Below are 18,707 nucleotides of genomic sequence, written 5' to 3' on the forward strand. Positions count from 1 at the left end.
TCGTGTGCTCTCAAACGGATGCCGACTTTTTGTGACTCTTTGTGACAGAGTAAAACTGCTCCATAGGATTTCCTAGGCTTAATCTTTATGGGAGCAGATTGCCAGGTCTACTCTTTCGCTGAGCGGCTGGTGTGTTCGAACCTCAGACCTTTGGGTTAATTGCGGAGCTCTTCACTGTCGCGCCAGCAGGGCTCTTCTGCTTGATAGTTAAAAACAAACAAACAAACCAAGCCGGTCCAGTGGATTCCGACTCATACCGGCCCCATAGGACAGAGTAGAACTGCCGCATAGAGTTTCCAAGGAGCACCTGGTGGATTCAAACTTCAGACCTTTCGGTTAGCCATAGCACGTAACCACTACACCAGGGTATCCTGCGTAATAATAGATGTTGCAAAAGAATTCCCTGACCCAGACGGACGGTGAAAGCGCCAAATCCTAACCGCTAAACCATCACGGACTTGAATTTAGCTAGTTTTCTTGAATACTCTGGGAGTACCTAATGCTCCTTGCACTAAACTCTGAGAAGCCTGGCTCCGCCTACCTTTTGCTTTCCTCCTGTTTTCTCCAAAAAACAAGACTGCACGGGAGGCACCAAGCACTCTGGCGGTCCAGTGACACACTCGCGAAGCTCGCAAAGTCCTTGTCACGGATTGAATTATGTCCCCCTGAAATTGCGTGTATCAACTTGGTTAGGCCATTACTCCCAGTATTGTACGGTTGTCCTCCATTTTGTGATTGTAATTTTATTTTGAGAGGATTAGGGTGGGATTGTAACACCACGGAAACCCTGGTGGTGTAGTAGTTAACAGTTTGGCTGCTGACCAAAAGGTCGGCAGATTGAATCCACCAGGTGCTCCTTGGAAACCCTGTGGGGCAGTTCTACTGTGTCCTACAGTGTCCTATGAGTCGAAGTCGACTCCACAGTAGCAGGTTGGGTTTTTGGGTTTTGTATCACCACCCTCATTAAGGTCACCTCCCTGATCCAAGGTAAAGGGAGTTTCCCTGCACCACCTTTTATTTCTCATGAGATAAAAGGAAAGGGAAGCAAGCAGAGAATTGGGGACCTCACACAACCAAGAAAGCAGCACCAGGAGCAGAGTGCTTCCTTTGGCCATGGGATCCCTGAGCCTGAGAAGCTCCTCCACCAGGGGAAGATCGAGGACAAGGACCATTTTCCAGAGCTGACAGAGAAAGACTTCCCCTGGAGCTGATACCTTGAATTTGGACTTTTAGCCTACCAGACTGTGAGAAAATAAATTTCTCTTTGTTAAAGCCATCCACTTGTGGTATTTCTGTTATGGCAGCACTGGATACCTAAGCTAGTTCAAAAGTCACAGAGAGAGTCGGTTCGTCCCGGCCTCGCCTCATAAGGGACCTAGAGAAACGCCTTTGAGAGGCAACAGCTCCTGAAGAGATGATACTCAGGGGCACAACTGTGGACAAAGTAGCCAGGAAGAGGTGGGAAGGGAGGTGCCAGAGTGAGAGGGCCCCAGCACAGAGCCCCCGGGGTCTCCAACATCATAAAGGACTCAAACGGATGCAGGAACAGAGATAGCCTGGATGGAAAACTCTATCAAGCTGAGCCATGGGGCACTGAACTGGATAAGTCCCTAAAACCCGCCGCACCTGCACTTTTCCCACTTTATTTGAGGGCAACTCCATCCTTTCATATGCTCAGGCCCATATTTTCATCAAACTCCATATCCAACGAGTCAGCAATTATTAATGTTTTGTTGGACATGTGTGGACATTGATCTGCACCACGGTTTCTCATTCTCCGCACTACCGATGTTTTGGATCAGATAATTCTTTATCATGGTGGGCTATCCTGAGCAGTGTAGGGTGTTTAGTAACATCCCTGGCTTTTGCTCTGTAGATGCCAGTAGAATCCACACATCCCCAAGTCATGACAATCAAAATGTCTTCAGACATTGATAAGTGTTCCAGCGGTAGACGTGAAGCCTCCGCCAGCCCCCCCCCAACGCCCCTCACCCCCTACAACCCCACCCCTCACCTCCCACCCTGTCCACCCCCGTCCCCCACCCCTGGCTCGGGCAGCCAGCCAAGACCCGGCTTCTAACTGAGGTTTGGCCTGACCACATCGCGGCTCTAACCACTGTTGGAATTCGGAGCCAGACTCCTGCACATGCTCATACCAGGATTTGGGGGCCGCATGCGCAGGACCTGAAGAGCTGTGTCCTCAGTCTGTTCTGCGCACTGAGCACTAGTCGAGAGGAAGTTACTTCCCATCACCCCACTGTGCCTGAGCCCATTTGCAAAGCAAAAGGTGCCTTCCTTTGTAACACAATTCAGCATCCGACCTCCAAATGTGGACATGGGAAGGCTAAGGGCAGAGAGTTCTGGGTACCAAACCCAACCCCCAGTTGCCATTGGAAATAAAAAGCTCCCCAATCTCCTCAGAAGGGGAACAGCCTGGTCTTTCTGCTGCTAGGTCCCACGTTTCTTGTTCGCCGCAAGTAATAAATCTCCACTTTCTGTTTCCCTTGCAACTGGTGATGTGGTGTCCCTCTTATTTCGATGGGCTAATAGGACAAGAACCCGTGTTTGGTTACAAATTCTGCTGGGACCAGCGGACTCCAAAGCTTGGGCGGTGGGTATTCCTACCCTGCAACCCCTTAAGGTGTGCCCCGACTTCATTTGGTAGGTAAGGAGTTTCGGGTAGTCACTGTGATCCCCGCATGGGAACAGAAACTGGACGGGAAAGGCCTCTAAATTCAGGTAATGTAAGTGCGCTGGACCAGGTTGTTCCCCTGGTTGGTGTGGAGGGGTCAGGGTGCCCTCTTTGGGGGGAGCTAGGCAAAGAAGATGGTGGCAACAGCGCAGTCCCAAGACCCAACCCCAAAGGTTACAAAACAAGGGAAGTGGGAGGTCGTGCCCCCTGGGGCCCATCCTCAGCTTAGCTGGGGTCCCTTGCCTCGTCTGTGACCAAGGGTATTTCAGTCCCGGCTGCCCCACCATTGGCGACAACCTTAGTAGGACTGAGGCAGAACTGAGACATCCCATTCCTGAGACTGATGTCCTGCTAAAATTATCCTCCTTACTTGGAAGGTCACTCTGCCATTGGCGATGAGCTTTGTCCATCCCTGGTCACCCTATTAGTGTATTGGTTATTGGGAATTGGGAAAGGGTATTTAAGTCCCTCAGGCATCACCCCACCATTGGCGATGATCCTTCTTTCAGAACATTCTTCTTTTCTCTTCCCCTTTCTCTCTCTCTACCTCTACTCTCCGGCAGCAGAAAACAGGCAACTTAGCTTTTGGTGGTTGATTTTGGTTAAGCTCAGGTTTTGGTTCTGTTTATGGTTTTGGTTCAGGGAACGTCCTTTTTGATTGGTGTTCTTTGTCTTTCTGGTGTATGCTCCTCTAGGTTGGGGGGGACAACCTTATGTTTGTGCATGGCTGGAACCAGTGTTCTTTGTCCGTTTGTCTTCCAGCAAGTGTATAGGAGTTAGAACATGGATAATACTAAAATCATTTCAGAGTGTTCACCCTTAGGGTGTAGTACCTTAAAGAAGTGGGATAAATTCGGCTGTGATCCTAGGGAAAAAGAAAAGGTTCACTGTGACCGTTTGGACCCCAGCGGTGAGTGTGACTCCCCTCCCAGACCTGTGCCAGGAGGAAAGGGACGGAGAATCGAACAGGAAGAGCCATCCAAATGTCCTGGGAATCTTCTCTTGCTGTCACCCTATATGAGGGAGGGGACATCCCATCAAGGGACTGATGTGGCCCAGGGTGCCACAAAGCCAGAACAGAGCCAACAGGGAGGGCCAGTATCTGGCCAGTATCCCCTCTCTCAAACAACTCTATCGGCAGGCCAGGGCCTGGTTCGGGTCTGGTTCCCCTTAGTACAGCGGACCTGATTAACTGGAAGAATAACACCTCAGGATGTGGAGAGAAGCCAAAGAAAAATGTATGAACTGTTTATGGCCATCTTTAACTCTTTTGATCCCACATGGGCAGAATGTCAGTCTCTCTTAAGCACCTTTCTCTGCCCAAAAGAGAGGTTGACGGTCCTAGACAAGGCCTGAGAAGAAGCCCAGAGGTGACATGATGCTCAGCCAACAGGAGATGCAGTCAATGATGTCTTCCCCCTCTAAGACCCCTACTGGGAATGCAGTCACAGGGCAGAGTTCCCTAGGCTCACCCAGTATGGGGACTATCTTTTAGTGGGCCTTAAAGGTAGAATGGCTAGGCTCTTAAATTGGAATGAAGTGTATAAATTAAACAGCATGAAGAAGAGAATCCTTCGGCTTTTCTCGAAAGGATTGATAGAGCCTTCAGACAATATACTGATCAGGATCCAGAGGACCCAGCAAATGCTGAAATGGTCAATAGTATTTTTATAAGATAATGTGCCCCAGACATTGGGGAAAAACTTCTTAAGATAGAGTGGGGAGTAACTATGAGTATCAGACACCTAGTCAAGATGGCGTTCAAGGCCTATAACAACAAGGAGGACAAAGTCAGGAAAGGCCAGATTACCTTACCACCAGTAGTACAAAATGGGCCCCATGGAAAGAGAAGATCTGTAGGTCCTAGTGGGGCCTGACCCTGACCCTGCTGGGAAAGAACCAGTGTGTATATTGTAAGCAGACGGGCCACTGGAAAAGAGAGTGTCCCAAGAGAAAGAGCGAAAACCAAGCAATTCAACACCAAGCCTCTCTGGTTGATGATAATCCCAGCATGTTGGCCCAATCTGTTGTCTTTCCAAATTCAGCCACCCCTGGGAGACTCCATCCACCAGGACTGTATCCGAGTGGTGGGCCAGATCCACGCCAGCTGCCCAGGGCCACAAAATCAACCTCTAGCGAACGCTGGTTTAGAAATCTTCACAGGCGAGAGTAGCTTCGTCGAGGGTGGCCAACGGAGAGCAGGCTACGCAGTTGTCAGCTGCACTGAGGTCCTCAAGGCAGATGCTCTGCCAAATGGAGCGTTAGCCCAAGAAGTCAAACTGATTGCAATAATCAATCCAGGCCTACGGCTGGCCAAGTCCAAGCGAGTGACCATTTATACAGGTTCCAAGTACGTGCTGTCAGTTTTACACATACATGGGGTTTTGTGGAAGCAGAGGGAGCTTCTGAATTGGGCCAGTAAAGAAATCAGACACAGCCAACAGATCTTACAACTCACTGAGGCAGTGTAAACTCATGCTGCTCTGGCTGTGGTACACCGCAAAGGACATCAGCAGGAAGATATAGTAGTGGCCCAGGGCCACCAAAGGGCCAACTTGGAGGCCAGGCAGGTGGTGAGGACCATGACCTCAGTAGTAGTGGCTGCTTCTAGCTTGCCACAAGTTACAGAAGACCTTTATGTGGCCCATTCGTCATAATTGCAGAAATGGGCTGGACGGGGAGAAACAGCTAATGAGACTTGGAGGGGTAAAAGGGTAGAGAGCAGGAAGAAGGAAGAGAAAATGGAAAGGGAAAAAAGAAAAGAAGGAAAAAAGATAAAATAGCAAGAGAAAGAAAAACAGGAAGAAAGGAGGAAAGAAGGTGAGTAGGAAGTAGAAAGAGAGGAAAGGGGTCTCCCTCAGTATTAAAGGCTACTGTGACAAGACCGTCTCGGCAGCATCAGAGGGGAACAAGTACCAGGAATATGTTCCAGGAGAAAATTGCATGGAAAAAAAGGTAAATCGGACTATTGAAGCCCATCTGGCCAAACATTGTCAGAAGACATAATTAGCACGGGTTAAGGCCCCTTGGCTCTGTTCAGGATTAGGTTTCACCTCCAACCAAACTTAAGGTAAGCTCTTTTGAGTTTATGTATGGGCGTCCCATCTTCTATAACTTTTGGAGGGCTTAAATACTTTGGGTCCTGAGAACACCTCAGAGGCTAAAGACATATACAAAGCTACCTCACTATTAAACAATATTTATATTCTGTGGCAGGGTTGCTTCACTCTCTTTACAGGTACACGATGTGGCAGACTCTTCCAGAATCTGAAGTCTCTCTCTGTGTCAAGACCTGGAACACTACAGACCTGGCAAGAAAATAGAAAAGGCCTTGTGAGGTGCTGGCGCCAGCCCCCCACTCCCCACTGCAGCCAAGATCGCGGAAAAGAGAGTGTGGGTTCACCACCCTCACATCAAACCGGCTCCTAGTCCCAATTTCGACCAACAAGCCCTGCAAAACAGTAAGAACTGGCGGGACAGTATAATTGAGAGACTCAAGCTTTAGCAGATTTAAAGTGATAGACAATTATGCCAGTTGATTGTCATGCCCTGGTGACTGCGAGTTGTTTTAGTTTAATTAATAGTTGTTTTCTACCTGGTGCTTGTTTCCCACTGAGCTCCACGGCTGACTGTTACCTAGCTCTGTTCATGGCTGTGTTCATATTTGCTACCTGCATGCGAACTTATGTCCTATTTTTTTTTTCAATCTCCTATGTCTCTGGGGGAGAGGCAGGGACCCCAGAATGGCAGGATAACTATCTCATAAATACCTCAAATGCTCTCCACTTAAAAGATCACTAGGTCTGCTTCACCCCCCACCCCAACCAAAACTAAAGACAATGTAGAGGCAGTCCTTGGCACCAATTGTACTCAGATGCCCCACCTACTAAAAACACCACTAGATTCCCCACACAATGGGTCTACCCCTGGGCCCATATTTCATTAAAAACAATAGGGACTTTGTCCAACAGACTATCCTGGGTCTCACCAACTCCTCCACTGCTAAAACCTCAGACAGTTAGAATGAGAAAACTTGTCTCCAGACTAATCTGACCAACCAAGTCTGCTGCACAGGGGTACCAAGTGAGGGAAGATATCCAGGAACAACGGAAGAACTTTTTATTTGCTTCTTGACTATTACTTGCCACCACATGGGGCCTACACCGCTGGGCACACTCAGTTACCTCCAAAGCACATTTACAATGACACAGGAAAAAATACCAAATCTCCTCCTGCCAAGTGTGCCGACCTGGGCTTTGTGGTCCCCTGACCCTGAATTTGTGAAGCAGCACTTGGCTGGAGTGGACTGGCCCTGCCCTTAGTGGCTGTAACATCACTGAACTTTTGTGTGCCCCTGGTGGATGTGTCTGAGTGTGTGGGTCTGGCTGGTGCTCAGGTGACCGCAGCCCAGCTTGTCATCGTCCTAGCTGTAGGTAGACAGCTCCTTACATCGGCCTTGTTACTACCACCGGTCAGTGCTCCCTAGGATTTTTGTTCCCCTCAGGCACCAGTGTCCGCATATACGGGGCCTCCAGCCGAGCCTCAGGTTGTAGATGAAAGAGGGTTTAATCCTAACTGGGGCAGGTGCAGTAATAGGGCTCCTGGTCCTTTGTTGAGAATTTGAGTCCCTCTGTAGTAAATGGCTACACAAGTTCAACCAAGGCCCAACTTCACCAGATATCTGGGATATAGTAAAGGCAGCAATCCCGAACTTAACATGGTGTCTTCCCCTTTTAAGATCCTTGGCCCTGGGCGTCCTGCTACTGTTACCGAGGGCTCCCACATCGGTTGAAACCAACTGGATTCACGCCGCGCAATAGGGCTATTCAGGCAGTCTGGAGTCACACAAACAAATTTATTTTGCCAGTAGCTAGCAGAAGGAGACAGTATGGGCTAGAACCTTCAGAGAGACTGTCTCCCTGATTAGCCTAAGAGCCAGGTATTTAAGAGTTTCAACCAGGAAGGGTCTTGATGTTTATTCATGAGGTTTTCAGGGAAAGGGCAGAGATCTCTGAGAAAGGGCTGGGTTATGTAAATGCAGGTGCACAAGCAGGATTTCTTTAAGATGGAAGTCCTTTGGTTCCCCTTGACATGATTCATTACGGGACATGTCACAAGCACACTGGTTCCCTTCCTCATATAGCCCCTCCGGCAGGCCAGGGAAGGTCAAACAGCGGTCGCTTTTATTTCTTTTCCCTGTGCTCTGCACCTGTGGAGACCTGCAAGGTCTACATCAACAGTTTATTTGCAACATCCTAGAACATTTCAGTTCATTTCACCCCACAACCAGAACATTTTGCCCCACAGGGCCTGTGCATTCTGTTCTAATCTCTAGGAGGTGGGTTATGGTTTCGCCACTGGCAATAGGTCAGGTTGTTTATTCTACTCTCTGTCCTGTTTGACCTTTTCTTGGCCTGTGTGCCGGGGCCCCCACTGGCCCCACTCCAGCCTAATCCTGTCTCACTACTTGTATTCGGCCCTTGTTTGTTTAACCTTTTAGTAAAGTTTGTGTCCGTCAGGCTTCAGAAGTTCCACCAGCAGATGATGCTGCCACAGGGATATCACCCTATCTCCCCCAAGCAGGTTCCAGCTAGAGCCCAGTTCTATGCCAGCACCCCCAGCCAGCAGGAAGAAGCTACAGAAGATGAGATCTTTGGCCCTAAACCCCTTTTGAGGTTAAAAGGAACCTGTTAGAGGGGGGGATTGAAGCCTCCGCTGAGGCTTTCTCCGCTTCGCCATGTCCTCCCCTTGCAGCCTGCCAAGCCCCAGCTTCTAACTGTGGTTTGGCCCAACCACACCAGGGCCCTAACCACAGTTTAAATTTGGCCCCAGAATCCTGTGCATAAGTGAACCAGCATTTTGGCGCATGCACAGGACCTGAAGAGCTGTGTCCTTAACCTGTCCTTGGACCTGAGCATCACCACAGAGGAAGATATTTTCCAGCATACCACAGTGCCTGAGCCTAATTGAAAAGCAAAAGGTGCCTTCTTTGGTAACACGATTCAGCATCTGGACCTCGAAATGTGGACGTGGGAGGGCTACGGGCAGAGAGTTCCAGGCACCAAACCAACCCCCAGACACCTTTGGAAATAAAAAGCTCCCAACCCCCTCACAAGGTTAGCTCGTGGTCTTTTGGCTGCTAGGTCTCACCTTGCTCTTTGTTTACACAAACAGTAAATTGCCACTCTCTATTTCCCTTGTAGCTTGTGGTGTGGTGCCCATCTTTTTTCAATCAGCTAATACGACAGGACAAGAAACCGTGTTCGGTTACATGCAGGGGACAGAATCGCTCTCTGTTGAGAACTACGGACGTGCACAATCCCTCCTATTCCTGGTCTCTGAACTTGGACTAAGGAGTCTCTTGTTAAAAGTGTGAGTTCAATTCAGTTTGTGCCCTGGGCTCACTCGGAAGCCAGGATTTGAGAGTTTAATCTCCGTATTCTGGGGTTGGTGACACCGTTGTGCCTTTTCTTTGGACACGTGGGAGAAACCAGCCAACCCCAGTCCAAGAGGGACCTCAAAGGGTCCTGAAGGGAAAGGAAGGTGTGAATCATCTCCTCTAGAGTGGGGAGGGAAGCAGGAAATAGAACAAAGGAAAGGGAAGAAATCCTTTGAAATTTTCATTTCTGAAGTTATCAAAAAGTCATCTCTGAAACCAAGTCCTCTAATGGCTGGTGAAGCTGAGTTGAGTCCAATTTTCAGTTGCCAAAGCAGACAAAAAGAGACACACTTGGCCTGCTGCCAGTGAGTAAGCAATCCCCAGTTTTCCCAGTTGAGTAGCATTTGAAACTTCCCTACCCCAAATTTCTGTGAATTCCAAGAATGAACCTGAATTTTTTTTTTTTAATTACCTGTATCTGAAGAAAGAATTAGGTGTAAAGAAAATATGAAAACCACCACAGTGGGGAAACCAGCTACTGTTGAGACTGTCAAATTTCTGCTGTCCCTTTCATTTTAATTCCACTTTTCCACCAGACCTCCTAGATGGGGCCCAGTGCACAGTCTGTGGAATCTTAGGTGAGTCTAGCTTAGATGAGTCTAGGAGGTTCACTAACGAATATGCGAAGTATAAAAACCCCAGTGCCATCGAGTGTGAGGTATAGTAGTCACTTTATTTAGATATACATATGCATTTTATTTAAAAATGCATAAGAAGTAAATAAAGCACATCTGTGTTGTATTACATACATGGAAAGAAAAATTATGTATAAACCATTGACAAGCAAACAAAGGCTGCCATTCACTACCAAAACCCTGAAATCAGTTTTCTTGTTCTAGCCTGTTTTTCCATTCTGTATCTCAGCCTCTTCCCCCATTTTCTTACATGAGCACAAAACTCAACCCTCTCTCAACTTTTAATTTGCATCATCCTACCAAAAAATCAGTTTAGCAAATTAGGGACCCTCGTGAGAAACATCTTCTCTGAAAAATGATTCAAATCTTGAAAATATAAAGAATTTTTAGAAATGAATGAAAAAGCCTAGTCAATTAAAAGTGGTTAAAATACCTGAGTAGGCTTTCATCAGAAATTAATGGCCAAAAGACACACGAAAGTATGCTCAACATCATTATTCATTAGGGAAACACAAAATAAAAGCTCGGTGATGAACAGCTGCCACCTTTGCCATGAGACCGGAAGAACTGAATGGTGCCAGGCTACCATTACTGAACATTTTGATCCAGAATTCTATAGGGAAATCCTGATCTAAACGGGAAATACAGAACAGAATGTCAAATTCTCAGGGACTCCAGACTTCCTAGAACCATGGAGGGTGAATGAACCCCTGAAACGATTGCTCTGAGACAATCTTTAAACCTGAAACCAAAAATATCCCCTGAAGTCCCCTTAAAACCAAACAATACTTTAGCTTAACTAGAAAAAAGGTCTGCCTTCAGCATTATATTCTTTTCTAAAAAAATTGTGTTTTCAGTGAAAGTTTATACAGAAAATTAAGTTCCCATTTAACAATTCTACACAATTTATTCAGTGACAATGGTTGTTACGTTTTACCCAGTGTGTCAACTTTCTCATTATTTCCATCTGGTTGTTCTGTTTCTTGTTATCTAGTTTCCTTGCCCCCTTACCTTCTCCTCTTTGTTTTAGAATAAGTGTTGAGCTTTGGTCTCATACAGATGATTTTTATTTTTTTAAGGAGTACAGTACTCATGGGTGATATTGTTTATTTTATCAGCCAGTTTATTATTTAGCTAGATGATGACTTCATGGAATAGTTTTGGTTCAAGGTTTAAGAGTATCTCATGGAGATAATCATGGGGAGTCCTCCAGCCTCAACTGGTCCAATAAGTCTGGACTTTTTAAGAATTTGAGTTCTGTGCCACATTTTGCTACCATTCTATCAGAATCCATCTATTGTGTTCCCGATCAGAACGGTCACTAGTGGTAGCCAGGTACCACGTAGTTCTTCTAGTCTCAGGGTAGATAAGGTCATTGTTCACATAGACTATTAGTCCTATGGACTAGTTTCTTCTCTGAGTTTTTGGTTTCCTTCAATCACTTTTACTCTGGATGCCTAGAGACCAATAGTTGCATCTTAGATTGCTGCTCACAAGCTTTTAGGACCCCAGATGCTATACACCAAACTAGGATGTAGAACATAAATTTAATGTACCATACTGCGCCAATTGACTGAGTTGTGCCTTGAGAGTATGGTCCTAAGCCTTCAGACCCCATAAACCAATTCCACAAGGCTTTTAATAAGTATCCATGTTTGTGGCACCTATGTGCTTTATTGTATACATGAATAGATATGGATGCATACACTTACATATGTATATAATTGCATACAGATACATCTATATATGCCCACCTAGATATTCACATATATCCCTGATAACCACCTGGACACCCTGGTGGTGTTGTGGTTAAGAGCTACAGCTGCTAACCAAAAGATCAGCAGTTCATATCTCCCTCATCCATGTTATAAGATACTTGGAGAACTCTTCATTATTCTTTATGGCTCCATAGTATTCCATTGTATGTATGTACCATCTTTATGTTGAGCATTATGCCCTCTCAAGAAGTTTCTACACGTGATCAAATTGACAACAGCAACTGAAAAGATTAGATAGGAACCTAAGGGGGTAGTGAGTTTATGTTAATGGAGATAGGATCAACTCAGAAAAGGAGGATAAGAATGGTTGCACAACTCAAAGAATGTAATCAATGTCCCTGAATTGTACATGTAGAAACTGTTGAGTTGGTGTATGTTTTGCTGTGTATACTCTCAACAACAACAAAATAAATAAATAAATAAATAAAATGGGAATTAAAAAAAACTCAATGAAATGTCATTACACACCCACCAGAAGACGTAACATTTAAAAGACAGAGAACACGAAGTGCTGACAAGATATGGAGTACGTTATCGCTGGTTAGAATTCCATTCTAGGGAACTGTTTGGCAGCTTGTGATGAAGTGAAACTTGCACCTACCCCATGACCCAGCAGTTCCAGTACTTGATATACGTGTATTGAATAAAAATGCAACATATCAAAATTTGTGGGTAGCATCTAAAGCAGTGCTGAGAGGGAAATTTAAGGCACTAAATGCTTACATTAGTAAAGAGTCTTAAATCAAAAACCTTAAGCTATCACCCAACAAATGAGAAAAGACGAATACACCCAAAGCAAACACGATGGGAAATAATAAAGATAAGAGCAGAAACTAATGACAGAGAAAACCCATGGAACAAACGCTGGCTTTCTAAAACGATCAATAAATTTGACAAAGAGAGAAGATAAATCAGGAGTATCAGGAATGAAATGGGATATCATATGACTGACTTGGTGCTGAAGAAGCTGGCCAACTGGAAATGCCAAGAGATGAAGACAAAAAAGTTCCAACAAAATCCTATTCTGTCTAAAGAGTAGGAAAAGGCTTCTTAGCAATACAGAAAGCTTTTAGACAATAAGTACCCTCCTCCAACCAAACAGCACAAAGAAAACTGTTTTTATTATGTGGCATGATGGGGCGGGAGAAACGGAAAGAAGACATGAAAGAGAGAAAAGCACGAGGACTTGCGCCTGTCCAAGAACAAATCAGCAATATATTGTGAATGTTTTCACGCCAAAAACATTAAAGGAAGTATAGTGGTTGCTAGGAGATTGTGGCGCGCCGTGTCCTATAGTGGTTAGTATCCTGTGTTGTGGCCACAGCAACTTCGGTTCGGATTCTATTCAGGGCAGTGTCATGGTGTACCATGGCTGAGCTGGTGTATCTTTTTCTTTCGCTCTTTGTCTCTGTACTGGCTTCGCCCTTTACCTGTGGCCAGACAGTTTCGCTTACTGGTGGCTCCCGAGCCCTCAGCTGTCAGGAGAGGAGAAGGAGACCTTGGTGCACACACCTGTGGCCCGGTCATGTGGTAACCCTGGACTCGCCCAATGTCTGAGCATGCGCATACACTATCTCAAAAGGTGAAGGCTGTCTCTCAATTAGCCTTGTCCATACCTTGCACTAATGAACTGTGTAGTCATAATCTTGTTTTTCTTTCAGTCGAAGTATGTCACATATCAGTGGGGACCTTTAAGACGAAAAGAGAAATAAGACGAAATAAAAGAGTTCCCACTCCAACAGGAAATTTTACAAGAAGATCAACTAAATACCAGAAAATCTAAACTGGATGCTGTCCCTTGGCCCCCAATTTTTATGCTAACAGTAAATTACTGAAGTATAATTCACGCAGAGTAAAATACAGAAATCTTATCCACACAGTCCAATGAATTTTGACGAATGTAACCATCACCAAGATCAAGTTACAGAAATTTCCCATCAAACCACAAAGATTCTTGGAACACTTTTCCAGTCAATCTACCTCACCCCCACTTAGGCAATCAACATCCTGATTTCTATCTCCACAGATTAGTTTTGACTATTCTTAAAATTTACATAAATGACCATACTTTTTTGTATCCATCTTTTTTTTTTTTAATGCATCCTAATATTTTTGAGATATATCCATGTTGCTGCATGCATGTGTGTGTGTTATTTTGGTGTTATTGATGAGTGTAATTTCTATGTGTGAATAAAAGACAGTTGGTGAACAATTCGGTCATTTCTAGTCTTCGCTATTGGGAATAAGCTGCTATAAAAAATTTCGTGCAAGTCTTTTTGTGGATAGGTACATTCATTTCTTGGAGTATGTACCTATTAGTGGAATTGCTGGGTTGTGGGGTTCTCCAGAATCATTGTGCTGTCTTACTGTCTCAGCAGCAACAAGAGATACCATTGATCCATATTCTTGCCAGCACTTGGTGTTCTCTGTTTTTTACTTTTTACCCATTCTGATCAGTGTAGAATGGTATGTCATGGTGACTTAAATTTGTGTTTCCTTAATGAGTAATGATGTTGCAGGTCTCTTCTTAAGCCTTTTGGCTTTTCTTTTTTTTTTTAATTTTCTTTGGTGAAGAGAGCCTGCTCGCTTTTAATTGTCCATTTTCAAGTGGCTTAACTATTTTTTTTTTTTTTTTAGTTTTTAAATAAATATTTTATCTTAGAATTGATTTATGTTTACAGAAAAGTTGAGATGATAGCACCAAGGATTCATATATATTCCATAACAGTCTCTCCTATTATTAATTTCTTAGAATGATATATTTCACACAATTAATGAACAAATATTGATACATTATTATTAACTAAAGAACAAATTTTATTCAGAAATCCTTAGTTTTTACTTAGTGTCCTTTTTCTGTTCCAGGATACATCATTACATTTAGTTGTCATGTCTCCTTAATCTCTTCTTAACTGTGACAATTCCCCAAACTTTTCTTACATGTGATGGCTTGACAATTTTGAGGAGTACTGGTCAGGCATTTTGAAGAATGCCCCTCATTTGGGATTTGTCTGACGTTTTTCTCCTGGTTAGACTGGGGTATGGGCTTGGGGAGGTAAAATGCTATTCCGTCACATCGTATCAACGTGACTTAGCACTGCTGATGTTAATCCTGATCATCTGGCTGAGGCAGTGTTCCTCAGGTTTCTTCCATGGAAAGTTGCTCTTTTTTTCCCCCTTTCTGGACTGTTTCTTTGGAAGGAATACACTATGAGTAGCCACATTTAAGTTAGGGGGTTTTATGCCACACCTTTGTGAGGGCCGAGTACATAAATTACTTGGGATTCTTCTGCAAGGACATTTGTCTATTCTCATGACAATGGGGGCAGTTATTTATTTATTCATTCATTTGTTTATATTAATATGAACTCATTGATATGTATTTTGTACTTCGGATTATAATCTAATACTACTTATATTTGTTGCTCAAATTATTTTAGGTTGGCCATTGGGAGTTCTCTCAATTGATTCCTGTGTCCTTTTGTCATACTCCTATCATTTTGGTTTTTTTTAAATGAGTTCCTCTGTGACAAAAAGAGCTAAGCATTCAGCTAGGCAGTATGAACTTAGAGGTGCTTCAGAAGACAGGCCGATCTGTTTCCCAAAGATCTCAGCCTTGAAAACCCTATGGAGCAGTTCTGCTCTGCACATATTTGGTCACCATAAGTCATAACAGACTCCACAGCAATGAACAAACACCTTTCTTAAAGTCAATATTTAGATTTACTTCAATGAAAAGCCTAATTTATATTTACATCTACAAACATAAGTTCACAATTTAAATGAATGCATTTATGATATGTGGAGTACAGACCCAGGCAGATTCTCACTGCCTCTGCCCGGCTTTCTCCTCTGCTTTGTCTCTGTTATGTTCTTATTTCTGTCTAGATTGGGGCCACTGCAGCTGTCATCACTTTGCTCAGCTTTGCCCCTCTTTGGATGCCCCACTGCTCTCAGGCGTCAAATGACACTGCTGAGGGTGGCTGAGCATGCCAAGCTGGTATAATTGAAGAACACAGGCTCCTGATTTATCCAGGCTCTTACCTTTGGCCATGCAAAGGCCTAAGGTTCTACTGGCTGCTTCCCGCCAGCTGTATTCTGATTATTACCCACAAGCCTCACCCTTCCCTGGACCCTAAGGCCATGGTCTCTAACATCTTCACCACTGCTAGGTATGTGTACCACCTCAGAGCAACTTTCTTTCCTGGAGGTTCAGTTGCTTGACCCCCACTGTGTGGTGAGCCCAGCGACCAGCCCAAGGCCCAGCATGCGAGTCTGGGATCAACGGTGATGTTACAATTCTTTGCCTTGTCTCCCCGGGTCTGCTAGGAGAATAGGCGAATATGACAAGAATATCATTTCTAAACGTTTCATACTACTGAAACATACCTGAACTTACTTCCCAGCTAGCCAGAAGTTCAGCAGTTTGAATCCTCCAGCCACTTCTTGGAAACCATATGGGGCGGTACAGGTCTACCCTGTCCTAACTGGTCACTTGATTTGACAGCAACTGCTTATTATCCTGTTGGAAAGAGCCAATTCCAGAATTAGACCCTTTCAAGGCAGATCATTTTATTTGAATGCTATAACTTTATAGTGTGTTGCCTGATGCCCTTTTTTCTGGGCATCTTTTATGTGTTAGCTGTTTTTTCCAAAGAGAACTGTTTAAACCCATTTTGTTGTTGTTGTTGTTGTTAGGTACCATCAAGTTGGTTCTGATTCATAGCAACCCTATTTGCAAAAAAACAAAACACTGCCAGATCCTGAGCCATCTTATGATCTGTGTTATGCTTGAGCCCATTGTAGCAGCCGCTGTGTTAATCCATCTGGTTGAGGGTCTTCCTCTTTTAGCTGACCCTCTGCTTTACCAGGCACGATGTCCTTCTCCAGGGACTAATCCCTCCTGATAACATGCCCAAAGTATGTGATACCAAGTCTCCATATTCTTGCTTCTAAGGAGCATTTTGACTATACTTCTTCCAAGACAGATTTGTTTTTCCTATTGGCAGTCAACGGCATATTCAACATTCTTCACCCACACCATAACTCGAAGACGTCAATTTGTCTTTGGTCTTCCTTATTCATTGTCCAGCTTTCGAGTACATATGAGACAATTGAAAATACCACGGCTTGAGTCAGGTGCGCCTTAGTCCTTAAAGTGACATCTTTGCTTTTCAACACATTAAAGAGGTCTTTTGCAGCAGTTTTGCCCAGTGCAATGTGTCATTTGATTTCTTGACTGCTGCTTCCAGGGGTGTTGATTGTGGATCCAAGTAAAATGAAATCCTTGACAACCTCAGTGTCTTCTCCGTTTGTCATGATGTTGCTTATTGGTCCAGTTGTGAGGATTTTTGTTTTCTTTTTGTTGAGGTGTAATCCATACTGAAGGCTGTGGTCATTGATCTCCATCAGTAAGTCCTTCAAGTCCTCTTCACTTTCAGGAAGCAAGGTAGTATCATCTGCATATCACATGTTGTTAACGAGTCTTCCTCCAATCCTGATACCTGGCTCCTCATGTAGTCCAGCTTCTCGGATTATTTGCTCAGCATACAGATTGAACAGGTGTGGTGAAATGATACAACCCTGAAGCACAATTTTCCAGATTTTAAATCATGCAGTATCCCCTTGTGTTTGAATGACTGCCTCTTAGTCTATGTACAGTTTCTGTATGAGCCCAACTAAGTGTTCTGGAATTCCCATTCTTAGCAATGTTATCTATAATTAGTTATGATCCATGCAGTCAAATGCCTTTGCATAGTTAATAAAACACAGGTAAACATCTTTCTGTTATTTTCTGCTCTCAGCCAGGATCCATCTAAAATTAGCAATGATATCCCTCGTTCCACGTCCTCTTCTGAATCCGGCTTGAATTTCTGGCAGTTCCCGGTCGGTGTACAGCTGCAGCCGCTCTTGAATGATCTTGAGCAACAAAAAAATATTTGAGTTGCTTTTTCCAAGTCCTGCTAGTCTTTTTCTCAATAGCCATACCAAGGTAAGTGTGCAAATTGATCCCAGGCAAGCATTGGTGGTTCAGTGGTAGAATTCTCGCCTCCCACGCGGGAGACCCGGGTTCGATTCCCGGCCAGTGCAAGAGCTCTTTTCCCCCTCTCTCCTTCACTTGCCCAAAGCTGTTACACTTCCTGCTCTGCTGGATTATTCATTGACAGGCAAAACAGGTCATTTGGCCCTCTGGCTGCAAAAGCGGGAAAGGAAAATGAGAACTGTACACCTGGAGTTATTTCTGGAGCAGAAGACGTTAAGGAGTAGATCTGAACGGGGCCGCGTGGTGTTTTTGTAATGGTTAGTACTCGGCAGGCATACCAGCAACAACGTGGCAGACACCCAGTCTTTGAACGGACAAGTGATGTGGGCGGGTGTGCGGTTTTGTATACTTGAAATCCAAACCATTGTTATTTTTATCTTTTCTCCTGGAGGATCCCTGGAATCTAAAGTGTCACCTGCCCATTGATTCAAATCCTGGAACTTGAACTGATCACTGGGCCAGGTCTCACTATGGAGTAAAGAAAAAGCAATGAAATTCCTGAAAGGAGAGAAGCTGTGGGCTGGGCAGATACCCCGAGAAGAGGGAGGTTTGTGGGGAGGAAATTCTCAAGATGAGGTGAGCTGTGCAGAGGGGCCTTAGATCTTCCTTCCTCCCTGATGCTCTCCTGCTCTTGGTAAAATTAAGGACAAACACGACCCAGACGTGGAGAGCAACATGTACAAGAAAATCACTTTTCTCACTCCTGTTTGTTTAACACTCCACTAGGTCAATCTTCAGGTCAGTGTATCATTTTTATTGCTCATGGTTAAATAACACTGGGAGGAGGCCATGTCAATCCTTGGCTCTGGAGGTTTGGAGGAGGAGACTCCAGAAAAGGAATGTCTGGGGGCCTGTGGTTTGTCCACACTGTTTTCGTCAACTCTTTTCTCCAGCAAAGCTTGTGTAGTTCCCAGACATATTGGTGGTTTCAGTCCACCTGACTCTTTCTTGAAGGGACAAGAAATGATTGGCCCAGGCCATTGGAGTGAGATGCAAGCACAGAACTGGAAATGCTTTCTTTCCTCCATCTTGTCCTCTGTTTGCTACCTCTGCACATCACCTTCCTCACACACCAGTTCACGATTGCCCGTAGTCTCTCTGTTGTTGTTGTTAGGTGCTG

General features: G+C 44.7%; 1 non-coding gene across 1 annotated transcript; it reads left to right on the forward strand.

The window, feature by feature from the left end:
- The first annotated feature begins 17,563 nt into the window (after positions 1–17,563).
- On the forward strand, positions 17,564–17,634 carry TRNAG-CCC (transfer RNA glycine (anticodon CCC)). The gene has a single exon. It is a non-coding gene; the product is annotated as a tRNA-Gly (tRNA).
- The last annotated feature ends 1,073 nt before the right edge of the window (positions 17,635–18,707 follow it).

Source organism: Loxodonta africana, chromosome 3 (genome assembly GCF_030014295.1).
Source record: "Loxodonta africana isolate mLoxAfr1 chromosome 3, mLoxAfr1.hap2, whole genome shotgun sequence".
NCBI lineage: Eukaryota > Metazoa > Chordata > Mammalia > Proboscidea > Elephantidae > Loxodonta > Loxodonta africana.